The 14084-nt window shown below is 37.0% G+C and overlaps 1 non-coding gene across 1 annotated transcript; it reads right to left on the bottom strand.

The window, feature by feature from the left end:
* Positions 1-13039: 13039 nt before the first annotated feature.
* Trnag-gcc (transfer RNA glycine (anticodon GCC)) lies at positions 13040-13110 on the bottom strand. Its single transcript has one exon. It is a non-coding gene; the product is annotated as a tRNA-Gly (tRNA).
* Positions 13111-14084: the final 974 nt, after the last annotated feature.

The raw sequence follows: 14084 nt of genomic DNA, 5'->3' as shown, positions 1-14084 counted from the left end.
CGCCAGGCTCTCGCTATGGGACCCCAGAGACTCGCCTTGGGGTGCCAGTCACTCGCTCTCGGAAGCCAGACACTCGCTCTGGGGAGCCAGACTCCCGCTCTGGGGTGCCATACTCTCACTATGGGGTGCCAGACACTGGCTCTGGGGCGCGAGACACTCCCTCCGTAGCGCTAGGCTCTCGCTATGGGACCCCAGAGACTCGCCTTGGGGTGCCAGTCACTCGCTCTCGGAAGCCAGACACTCGCTCTGGGGTTCCAGACTCCCGCTCTGGGGTGCCATACTCTCACTCATGGGGTGCCAGACACTGGCTCTGGGGCGCGAGACACTCGCTCCGTAGCGCTAGGCTCTCGCTATGGGACCCCAGAGTCACGCCTTGGGGTGCCAGTCACTCGCTCTCGGAAGCCAGACACTCGCTCTGGGGAGCCAGAATCCCGCTCTGGGGTGCCATACTCTCACTCATGGGGTGCCAGACACTGGCTCTGGGGCGCGAGACACTCGCTCTGTAGCGCCAGGTTCTCGCTATGGGACCCCAGAGACACGCCTTGGGGTGCCAGTCACTCGCTGATAATGCAGAGGCACATATTAACAAAGCGCGAAACAATTTAAGTTTCTACTTCTCTGAGTGAGACAATTTTTGATCCACTTAGCTTTTTTAAATTTATATTACAGTTTGGCGTGTTTAATAGAAACTAATCTCGCAATACAGCCACAAACCTACTGTCACTATGAGTGGTTAAAATATTCAGATGTCGGTTGGTTTTAACTTGTACTTATTTTACTAAAATCTAATCTTCGTTTTCAGTTAAATATGTAACAGAAATATTTTAACTTCAAACGCAGATTTATAATATTATTATGTGCCTTGTAATTTATTTTTTTTTTTGAGCGAATTTTAGTCATCCCTTCATTGAATAATAAACCTAAAATCTGGCAAATGCTTTCAAACATTGTCCTAATTTGTTCATTGAAGTGGATGAAAAATAGGTGAAATAAGGTTTTATTAAGAAAAAAAATTTACTCTCCACCAATGGAGCTCGGGTCGACAAAGCTCGTCACTGTCTCAACACACACTGCCTCACACTACTCACCCGTCCGCCGCACGCACAACACAACACAACACAACACCGTCCCGGAATGCTTCGGTCCCCGACGGCCGCCTCTCGTCGCCCGCTATAGCTCGCCAAGGGGCCACTCGCTCTCTGCACTTAACTGCCCTCGCAGGCCGATCCTCATCTCTAGCCTACTGCGGCCGCGAGTATCCCGTCCCTCGCTGATGGAGGTAGTCGCCGGCTTGTACACCTGGCCAGTCCCGCCCTGGGACCGGCGACTAACCCGCTTGTTTGTGCGTCTTCGGACTTACTGTCGTTGAAAAAAAGGGGGGTTGTCTGTAAAGTTGGTTTACGGACGATAATTTTACGTGATAACGTCATAAGAAAACATTGATGTTTGCAGTTTTTGCAAATTTAATTTATATAATTTGTTTAAATATAATCACGAACAATTAGTTAAAACGCCCGCCTTAACCTGTTTGATATTATAGAAGATTTTCTCGCACGGTGGTTGGCCGGTTCTTGCACGATAGGCTCAGGCGGAACGTGACAATTTTTCGTGCGTGCAGCCAGCGTTAATCGATTTATAAGACGTTATATCGTCAAAAATGTATCCGATGCTATTCATACCAAATTTAAGAATTAGTTATAAATAATAAATATACAGACCACTTACAAATTTTACTTTTACCCGAAATTCCGCTGCTAAGGGGGTAAAAGTGGTCCTAAGTTTCGTTTTATCATAAAAACATCATATCTTCGAGGTAAATAATCTAAAGTGAGGTTTTACAGCTTTAAAAATAGTTATAATAAAATTACAAAGTTCTCTTTGGAATTTTCCAAAACTACAAAAACTACAGGAAAACAATATTGTATTAATTACCCTTTCTACTAAAGGAAATGATTTAAAAAAGTATAAAAAATTACATATTTTAAAAATCAAGTATTGTGTATTTATTTTTTTATATGGATTTGACTGCCTATAGAATGAAATTTGAGTAATATTTGATACGTTAAAAATAATCATCAGTCCAAGATTAGTAAAAAGGTATACGGTTGGATCCAAAAACATTATCATACAAACAATTCGAATTTACTTTTACCTAATAATTTACCCTTCTCAAATAGTCTATAAAATACAGTAGTTCCCATTTAAAGCACATTTAAAGAGAGATAAATATGACACATGAGCAAACATTTAAAGGTGGGGGGGGGATACATGTATTTTTCCTATAGCCAACTATTCGTTGTATGCCTGCGAGTATTTAGACCTCAAACTTAATATTATTTCGCTGATCATAATAGTCGTTTAATAAAGTGTAAAGCGATGTACTGCAGTAAAGTCATCATCTTCGGAAAAAGCTATGTCTGATATTTATGGACTGTAATCATGTATACCACGCGAATTTAGTAGCGAAAAAATGCTAGTGTGTATATATATATTAATTTATTTATGTGTTTGTTGATTTTGGTTGGCGTGTGTGTGAATCAATAAAATTGAAAGCAAATTTGCATTTACTAGTGCATGAAATTATAGCATGTAATAATGCTGCATACGAATTTGTTAATTAAGATTTAGTATAAAGTTGTAGTAAATATCTGTAGTTTAGGATATCATTTGCATATTCTCTAGAAATTCTGTTTTCCTAAAACCTTGAAAAACTAGTTTAAAAAAGTTTAAACACACTTTTTTAATTCATATAAATATTTTTATAAAATTTTGTAAAAGTAAAATTATAAATTCAAATAAAACCGTGAGAAAAATTGTGATATAATGGAAACAAAATAATTTAGGAAGCAATCTTTATCAGCTCTCTATGTTTATATCTTATTTCTGTAAATTTATCACAATAGTGTTCTTGCATTTTATGTCTCGTCACAAACTTGTTCACGAGATATTTATTTCGAAGCTCACATATAATTTATAGTTAATATATGGTGACTAAATTAGAGTCTAAATATAAAATTAAGACAACTTTTTTTTTCAAATATGTATTGAAAGTATATCAGTGACCATAACTTAAAATAACCAACATGACGTGTGGAACCATGCCTTATGGCTCATTTTCACCCACAATATTGATCAATGGTTTTATTGGCATTGTTATATATATGTAGGACCAAAAAAAGTAAGAATCAATAGAATTAAATAAAGCTTTAAAATAAAAATGTAAATACAGAAATACAAAAAATTACAATGACTTAGAAAAACTATTTAAAATAAATACACACACCTTAAACAACAAAACAATTAAAAAACAACAAAAATATTAATAAAAAACTTAGGAAATTTAATTAGGTAGGATCAGATAAAAATCTAAAATGTTGTATAAAGGTAAATAAAAAATACTAAGTAATATGACTCCCTTAAGATTAAATAAGTTACTTTAATAAACAAAACGATTAACAAATTCGGATTGTAAGTATAAATAGACAATGTGATACTATTTTTAAAAAAATATAGAAATGAAACAATAACAAAATATAAATAAAAGGTGAAAATATAAAAAAAATCATGTCCACCCGTGCGAAGCCGGGACGGGCTGCTAGTTATTAATATAATGGGTGTAAATAGTCGCGCTATTGATGATAATTATAAATACCTGTGCGCTGTTGCACGCATGATGTTACACTTTGTGAATTTACTTTAAAAATATGTGAAACAGAATGACAAAAACGAGGGAGTTTTTTAATTAAAATTTAAGAAATAGCCCTTAGATATAAGTAATGACAAAATCAACATGGCGTGTTGAGTACGAAACTAAAGTCTCTACTTAAGAAAGTGGAAGTCCACGTCACATAACCAACGCACCTTGTCTGTGGTTCTGTTACCCCGGTTGCATACCAAGTAGGAGCGACGACTCCCATCAGGCATTGCGGCGCCTTTGATGTCTCGCCGCTCGCCGCCTTCCTCTCAGCGTTTTAATCACTCGCTAGCGCCGCCTGCTTGCGAGGTTCTCTTGCCAGCTATATCCCTACAGATTGCCGCTCCTGTTTTCATCCCTTAGCCGAGCATTAATCCTCCGTGGAGACCAAGCCCCGATACACCGTAAAAAATATCGAAAAACATTGTAACACGATGAACACACTTTTTGATTCTATAACACTGTGACTTTCCAAATACTGCTTTAAAAGACGCTTTGTCCTTAATGATTCTTGAAAAATATCAGAAGAATATCAGTGATTTTCGTTAACCCTCCGAATCGTTGAAAGGGTCCCTGCAGAATCGCCGCTGCAGGCTTTCGTGAGAGAACGAACCGCCTCCGACCTTTCATTCATCCGCGTGTCTTTCGATGGATTTTTGTCACAAACGTAAAAATGTAATGATATTTTATTGCTGTGTCAGCCAACTGCTGTCTAAAAGTTTCATGTTTGTATATTACTTTCAAATGATGATAATTTTCAACATATAAACATTTCTAATTGCCTGAAAATAGTGTGTGTGAAACCCACAAATCCAAATAACATATTACTGAAATAGTACTTGCTAGTTAATACACCAAATTGTGTTGGATTTGAAAGAATTCGGCAAACATTTAACAGCTGATTTCTTCACTGAATGCATAATCCGCTTAAATTATTTAGAATTTTTTTATTTTTGGCGACAGCGAGTTCATTAGAGTCAGGTTACACACGAGAAAAAAGACTAGCTGTATTTAGAATGTCATCCATAATGCCATACAATTTAGGAATCGGCCTCGCACTGGCCTGGAGTGCTTTCATAAAACCAAGGAAACCAAAACCAAATCATGATGGCAGGACCAAAGGTCTTCCAGAATGTGATTCCAGGTCTTACTACCGAACAACATTGCTCCAGATATTGTACAGTCAATACAAAAGGGGGAAAACGTGACTTACCACTACTAAATCTTTCGTGTAGAGGAGCTTATGTTTAAATTCCTTCATAAATTACGTAATATTTTCTTTAAGCGCTATTTTTTCTGTGTAATTACATATATACATAACTGTTAAACCAGAACAATACACACGCATTAAATAAAACTAGATGCAGGTGTACGTATACACGCATACAGACAGAGACGATATCATTGAATGACATTGGACCACCAGACAAGACTACACACAACTACTAATACTCAAAATATGGTACACTATTCATTGGCTGCTGCTTGTGTTAGATGTCATCACCGTCTTTCTTGATCCGAGTTGGATTTTCATGACCGAGGCTGGAATTATTACCATCGGCACAAGCATTTCTACCGCGAGTGGGATTGACGCTAGTCTAATTAAACCAGACGTACGAACAAGCATTAATTTGCAAATGAAGTGCATACACTTTCACGTGACATTGAAATCCGCTCATAATTTCCTCTCCCCCCCCCCCCCCCCCTAAAAACATAAACTTGCCGCCCTTCACTACATCAGTAAATCTCCTGACAATTTGCTGGTATATTTTTGGCTGCAGAAAACTGTTTGGAAATTACATTGCACAAAATGTCAACCTCAAAATTACGCATACAGACTGTGTCACAATGCCACACACATAAAAATTGACATCTCTCAAAAGTAGTACCAATGGTTTACGTTTCCTTCTGCCACTGTTGTTCTGTCAAATGTTTTTGTAAATATCTTCATGTTAAAAAACAAGCATCTTGTTACGGGGCGCTACATGTAAATGCCCCTTAAAAAGGTGATTTACGCTTGTGAAACCACCGGCTGACCTGAGGTCAGTGATAGCGCCGCATGCACGAGAAGGATGGCCATCGCCACGCGGGGAAGGCGGCGAATGGACCCTGAATGTGTGAAATTGGTGGAAACCGTAAATGGCAGTGACCAGGGGAACACATTCTAGAACGAATTGATCACACCAGGTGGAGAGGTAAGTAAATGACGCAGACGCCGGAGCTCAGTCACTCTACAGAGTGTCGGCAGAGATCAAGGACGAGACTACGCTACTGCTGACGGCGAACCAACAAGATGTGCAACGAGTTAGCTGAGCGAGTGAGCTTAGCGAGTCACATGGAAGGAACCTGTGTTTGAAGCTGCAGCCATGTAGGTTACGAGACAAAGGCAACGAGTACAACACTCGCTAGGCGAGTGAGTTGCAGTTTCAGTTAGTATATATATATATATATATATATATATGTATGTATGTATCAACGTAGCAGTATCTACTGCTAATTGTGCACACAATCGCGCGGGTACCGAGTAAGAAACTTGCCAAGCGAGGATAAGCTGTAACCCTGCTCGCTGAGGTTGTCTCCACTTACCAACGCATGGAGCGAGTGCGGGAAGTATTCGCCGCCTGCAACTGCTGGTCGCTGGTGCGGCCACTGATCCAACGAGGTGCCCCGCAGGCGTGTCCATGGGCGGTCAATAACCAAGCAAACTCGCCGGGCGAGTTCCCCTGCTGGAGAGGTCCTGGGACGACGGCTCGTTGCAGGAGCGGGCCATACCGGCGAGTGGTGTCCATCCTGAGGTCCAAGACCCGAGTCCCGGAGCAGCCGCCCGAAGGAGGGCTGGAGTGAAGGGGCCGACAGCCGAGGAGTCCAGGCGTTGCAGCCGAATTGGGCAGAGAGACGCCAGCGCACCTCGCGTGTGTTGGACTGCCGGGAAAGAAGACAACCGACGCTTCTTAAAAAAATGTGAGTAGAAACATTTTTCACCAGCCACTTCCTTCGGTGGTGAGTAAATTAATTTTACAAGTTTTTTGAGGACTCGCCTTGGAGACGAGTGCGCTGGTTAAGTAGAAAGTATGAACTATGGTTTCATTTCATGTTTAATTAAAGAGCCTTAGTTAAATGAATAATACTTTTAATTAAACTTTTAAATAGTCCGTGTTAGCAGTAAGTAGATGTTTAATGTTATTACAACCATAAATTTTATGAATTGGTCTTTACGGGCATTTAAAGATAAATCAGAACAGTATAGGAAGTGTAATTTAAGTGTTGCTCAAACAGAGTTGTCTTATGCTTAATTTTTGATGCCATATATTTTATTTGGTTGATGGATTTTAAAATAATAGTATCATGACGCCTTATAGAGGAAGATACCTAATTTATAATAACCTTGTTACGTTTGTAAATAATGTTCTTTATTTGTTAATAATAATAATAATAATAATAATAATAATAGAAGAAAAATAAATCCTTTTTTAAATGGTTCTGTAGCCCGGCTTCCTGAAGGTTTTTTCTAACCACAACGAACTTAAAAATTACATTCGGGAAATGTGTACCACTGGTACTTCTTTTACAAACTCTCAAGATCAGGACAAGTTACATGACGTAGACTGTATCACTATTTACAAGTTAATCTGGATTTTCTGACATCGAGATTGCATTCTTTGAAAATGAATTGACAATATTAGTACAGGAATGTGGCTACGGCGTCAGGTTCCAGGATGTGGTGTGTTTGTGGGGTATCGGTTGTCTTGGAACCTACATCTCTGATGATGTCACGGCGGCAACCTTGGATGAACTTGAACTTGAAATATGAACATGTCCTTGACCTTTGACATTTATTTTTACCTTTGACCTTGTCCTTTGACTTCAGTCGCCACATAGGTTTCAACCATATTGACATTGAGCGCCCCAATCTCTGAACGTATAACTGTTTGTTACGGTCGCCATCTTTAAATCTTATGTCATGTCCACCTTCTTGGATCTTACATTAGTGTCACTTTTTTCGATTCGGACGTTTTGTCCACAATTGTGTTTTAGTTTTCTGAACGCTGCCATTTAAAAAAAGACGTCAATCGCCATATTGTGTTTTATGTTCTTCTGGAGGCCACCATTTTAAATACCGTCATCTCAATGTTTGCTGTTTTTTTGCTAGAGAGTGCCAGAATCTCTTTGTATTATGTAAATAAGGACTATGTTCCATTTCTTACCAGTGTTATTGTGGACTTTTCCAACATATTAAATTTAATTGTTTAGTACAAAACGCTTTGATTCGTAGCGATTCTAACCAAGATAAATCAAACCTCAGAGTTGAAAAACATATGCCTTTGACCGGACGGCCATATTCAGGCTTGTATTTTTTTTAATGAAGTAATTTTTAATAGCATCACCTGCTAGAGGACATTTACGTCATCTTTATTTTTCAATACTTACTATTAGGAGCGCTAGTTTAGATACACACAGCGCCTGCTAAAGAGCGCTGACACCATATTGTTTTCAGTAATCAATACAAGAACGCTGGCATATTATGAATTTAAGCAACTTATATGATTTTTTCACATATTTTTTGAAATAGATAATTTCTTACCTGAAATTATATTTTTAGCTTTGATCAAGGTTTGAACCGATGGCAGGAATCGATCGAATCAATCAGTAAATTAATGTGTGATTCTTTTGATGATTTCTATCATTTTTTTCTGTATTTCTGGTTTAATAACTACGGATTTTCAAGGTGGCGGCCACGATGGTTGACAAGATGGCGGCACCACACTCTAGTACACGGCGTTTTTACTGCCTGACACTACATTTAAAACAAAGTACATGTCTGAAAATGTATTTTTTATATACCTTATTTAATTATCGGTCTGGTAAATGTCTGGATGGCCGTGCGGTCAAAGTGCGTTTTTATTCCAACCTAGAGGTCAAAGCTTTCATGGTCCAAATAACCTTGAATCCAAAGTATTTTGAATGAAAAAAATTAAATTTAATACGTCGATACGGACCACAACAACATTGTAAAGTAATGGAGCATAGTCCTTATTTGCATGAGACAGGGCGATTATGGTACTCTCCAGGAACAAACAGCAGAATCAAAGATGACGTTTTCTAAGACTGCGGCCTCCAGAAGAACTTAAGAAACACGATGTCGGACACGATGTCCGAATCGAAAAATGTGACTGTGAGTTCAGATCCAAGATGGCGGATATGACATTATAATTAATGATGGTGCAACATTCGGGAATTGGGGCACTCGATGTCAATATGGCAGAAACCAAGATAGTGACTGGGGTCAAAGGTTAAGGTCAAGGACAAGGTCAAATGATAAGTTCAAGTCTATCCAAGATGGCTGCCGTGACATCATCGGAGATGTAGGTTCAAAGTTACAGAAACCACCACACACACCACACCCTGGAACCTGCTGCCGTACCTCCATTCCTATACTACTTACAATAATCATTTTATTTTAAAATTAAGACTTTAAGTCCTATAAGCCTGCAGCAATAACTTTCTTTTTTTTTACGTGTTGACAGCTGTTAATAATAATTGAAAAAATAATTTAGAAGGGAATCTGACATATTTATTTATACAAAATTGAGTTTTCTGTAGCCATAAAGAATCCTTTGTTAATTTAATGAGAGATTAGTACGAGTGACAACTATATAAAAATTTTAATGACGTCACCAACATAGTGGTTCTTACGTCATTGACACTTCTACATTCTTACGAAACAAACTTGAAAAAATGGAAGTTTTGGGCGGAAAAAATTATTTTTATTTAAATTGCATTTCATGGTGAAATTACATTTTGGTTATCATAAAGTGTTGTATAATCGTGCCTTTTATTTTTTACAGCACGATATGGAACATTTATTACCTATGTTTTCGGTAATCAACATAAAATTCAATGATTATATTATATTTTGTATTACCAAAATTATTTTTCTTTTAACTTATAGTAAACTTAAATTTCCAAATTAAATTAATTAACATTAGAAATATTTTATTGATGAATCGTCATTATCACTATAAAAGTTGTGATATAAGTTTACCTATCTTTTTTTTTAAGTGTATTACAAAATAATCTCGAATTGTATGATTCATATTTTACTTTACCGTGTCAACTATAATATTTTTGGAATTAATTCGTGAACAAATTTTTCAGTTTCTCTACTCTTTATTGGAAACCTTTATTCAAATTTCTTATGAAAAAATGGTGGTTTTGAAAAGTCAGAAAGTTGACTGCAGTTTGCAGCAGTGTAGTTTTCCGATGAATTGTTTTACAAAATGCAATGTACAGGGCGTCAGCTCCTTTTGAGATTAAGCTGCATTGTTCTCATCTTTGCTTTTAGCAGCTTTCCGACACACAGATGGATACAAAGACGTGCAAGGTGAGCTTTATCGGGCGTTATTGCTTCACCCAGAGACTTTTTGTGCGGGTGGCAGCGCAAACAACGAGGAGTGCTGTTGATTGTTCGGATAGGCGTGCGTCCCTTAAAAAAAAATAAAAGCCACCCACTCTTATCGTGATGAAAAGCAGAAAATGTCAGGGGAAGACCTTAGTCGATGGAATTTGAAATGCCACATACATTTTCGAAAGCAAATACATCAGGAGAGGAATTTCACTTGGCTTAAAAGGAAAGACGTCAATTTTATTCATTTTTTGTTACGCTTACTATGCTGGCACTTACGGCCAAATATGATTTTTGCGAGCTATAAGCTTACAGCGAGATTTCACATTATTCCTCCTTTAAACACACGTTTCGTTATAACTTGCATATTGTTTGAGTCTGAGGCCTGGCCTGGTTATCAAATTCATTGCTAAAAGCAAATACGCAAGGAAGCAATAAAGTACAGCTGAATGATTTATGTGCGAAAAATCTTCCGTTTTAGTCAAATTAGTCAAAAAGATTGCATTGCTATCAGCATTGCATTTGTTAGAAAATAACGTTACCAACATTACAATAGTAAAACAAATAACTTTTCAGCAAAACTTTTTTTTACATTTTTTATCTGTATGTATAACATGTATATTGCTTGTTATATTTCCCAAATGCTTCAAATTTTCTTTTACAAGTAAATATTTGTTATTCGTCATATATAATCGAATATGTTATTTAATATAATATCCATGCCACTAGGTTGCCTGTAACTCCTAGCCTGTTTTCATAGCTTATAGATTCCGGTATTGGCATCAAGTGAATTTGCGGAAAGTAAACCCGGACCCAATGCCAAAGTTACAAGTATTGTTATGTTAAGCTATTCTTCCAAATATACTGAATTTTGTTAATATGGGGTAATATACAGTGTATTGGCAATTGGCTGTAGCTTAAAAGTAACACATCGTCTCTGCTATAGCGCGTCCCATGCTTAGATTGAAGTGTGCATTTAAATCGGCGTTTACTTTCTTTTTCTAATGCATGGTTTCTGCTATTATCGCTGACCTTTTTTCGGTGTTATCTGTTGCCAGATGCATGCCATAGAGCGCATAAGTTTTAGACACAAATTTGTAATGCAATGAAAATTTGTTTATGTATCGGTAAAGTTTGAAATGAGAATTTTGGGGCAATATTTTCCTGGTGTATTTAATAAAGAGCATCATCTGATAATTTCCATTTATTTTTCTAAGATCTTTTTGAAGGGCGCCATCTTGGCTTCAACCGTTTTAGTAAACATTTTATTTATATCCTTTCATTCTAAGAAGTTAGGATCTATTCATTATTGCACATACTTAAAAGGAATACCTTTTTATTAAAAGTGACTGTTGCAAATAGTTTCTTCTATGAAATAATAACTGTTTTTAAGCGCTTAATTAGTTTTTTTGTCAGAATGGGAAATTTAATAATACTGTCAGTATAAACTATTTTGTGGCCTTAGAATATTCAAGTAATATTATAACTAAACAATATATTAAACATTATTATAAAATATAGTGTACAAAATAATACTTTTAATGTTAACAACCCGGGAAGTATCAATCCCGCAACAATGTTCGTTGTTTACTCTGTATTGCAATCTAAGCGTGAAACATACTATAGCAGGTTCATTGTCTACCATGGCTTCGGTGTCAACGAAACCTGTAACCCGAATTCGTTCGTCTTAAAGATTTAAAGGACACTCTGCTAGCTTAAAAGCATACCGAATCATATTCAAAGAAGTGACCTTGGCAGTTTTCCAACATGCCTCTCGTGCACGTTGGTGTGTGTGTGTGTGTGTGTGTGTGTGTGTGTGTGTGTGTGTGTGTGTGTGTGTGTGTGTGTTGCTGGCTTTCGAAGCGCTCTCTCCGCTGTACATGGTTCTTCCTCGGCGTTCAGCCTTCTCTTGAACCACAAACACTCCGAGGGGGAGATAAGGAATCTGAAGGACGACATATTGGTTACAACAGTTTATTATGCGTTTTCAAGTTTTTCTCGTTTAGTATTGGAAATTTGTCTTCGTTAAGCCCATTCCATTATGTATATTGACAGTATTATTATAGTTGTAAAAATTATTTTAAAAATCAGTTTAATTTGGAGAAACAAATAGTTGTATCCAGTTGCTATTAATTTCAGGGGTTCTTTTAATAATATACTTAGCTTTAACGAGTATCAAGTTTGAAAATAAAAAGACAGAAAATTGTTATGGCACAAAAACTGTTGGAACCAACATTTGTGTCTTTCGGTTTCTATGTCTCCCCCTAAATTATATTTGATTTATGTTGCTCTTTTTTTCAGAATAATATTACGTTAATACGAAAATCCTTGATGACATGTCGTCCCTATATTGTAATTATTTTTGTTTTGAGTTATCGCGCAGGTCATGTGGTTTCACTGACTTTAAGTAGGCTAATAATGACAAGTCATCGAGTCAGGCTTGTTATAGCAAGTATATTGGCTTGCAGCAAGCTTCATTCAATCTAACTAGTTCGCACATGACAAGCTTGCAGCAAGCCTGTCATGGCAAGCACACAGTAAGCTTATCACAACAAGTCTGCAAACATGCGGTATCCTGGATGTCACACCTGCCGATAGAAAGAAATCACAGATATCAGGATCGCAAATGAAAATATGAAACGAACCGTTCAGAAGGTGCATGCAATCACCAATAGTGAGGGTTTAGATGCTTGTAGCGTGTGTGTGTCATTTTAAGAGGGTCGTTATGTCACGATCATGAGTTTGCGTGCAGAATTCATTGTGTGTGTAACCTGGATTTAGTATGTGCCTAGAAAAAAATTTTTCTTTCAATCCGTGCAACTATTGATATAGAAGGGGTAAAATAATATTCGAAAAAAAAATACATACAATGTAGGATAAATTAAGAAGTCTGATTTATTAATTTGTGCTAGACATTGATGAAATAATACAAAATTATTAGATGCATCGGCCGGGAATCGAACCCGGGCCGGCCGCGAGGCAGGCGAGCATTCTACCACTGAACCACCGATGCTCTTTTAATCTTAAGTAAAATATATTTTTAAATACTGTAATCTGAACATAATGTTAAATTTTTGTCTAAGTTTATGTTAATGTATTAACACATAAAATATCGTAATCACTATTTTATAACAGAAAAAATTAAAAATGTCAAAATTATATCAAACTATAAAGTTTTGTCAAAGTGAACAATCCGTTGCTGCCATATTTTTTCAATGGTAGGTGTATATGTCTACAATAAACAATATTAATGAATAGGCATATCCTTGACTTACTCTTCCATGTCATGGGTAACTAAATTTATCTTGTCCTGAGGTGTAAGCATATTTAAAGTATAGCTACACACTGAATCCTTACAACGAGCGTAAAATAACAAGTCTGCTGCAAACTTGATACCACAAACTCGCCGAAGGTTTTGCAGACTTCTGGCAAGCTTCCTGTAGACATACTGCAAGCTTCATTCGGTGAGCCTTGTTCGTTTGAATCAAGTAAGCTGCAAGCTTACATACTTGTAATAATAAACTTGCAGCAATCATGCAGCAGGCATGACATGGTAGGCATGTCGCAAGTTTATAGGCGTGTTATGGCAAGCATGTCATGATAAACTAGTTAGCTTGAATAAAACTCGCTGCAAGCGAACATACTAGACATGAAAGCTTACTACAAACTTGCATATTGTCATAGCAAGCTTGATTCAAGATTGAATAGAGGCTGTTTCGCTATCTGGGCGTGAGCTAGCAGTGCAAACATACCATTTAATAAAATTATGATACTGACATATTTTTCAATTTGAAAAGCTTTCATAGTCCTTTAATATTTTTAATGTTTTTTATAAAATAGTGATTTCGGTATGTGATGTAATGCGTGAACATAAACTGAGAAAAAATCTAACATGATGGTAAGATTTTATTTTTGTATATATTATTTTTTAAGTTGTTTGAAGTGTTACGGGTGGGTAAAATGGTTTAGAAACATATAACTTAGTCC

This window comes from Bacillus rossius, chromosome 1, assembly GCF_032445375.1.
Source record: "Bacillus rossius redtenbacheri isolate Brsri chromosome 1, Brsri_v3, whole genome shotgun sequence".
Taxonomy (NCBI): domain Eukaryota; kingdom Metazoa; phylum Arthropoda; class Insecta; order Phasmatodea; family Bacillidae; genus Bacillus; species Bacillus rossius.
This window is presented reverse-complemented; position numbering and strand designations above follow the sequence as displayed.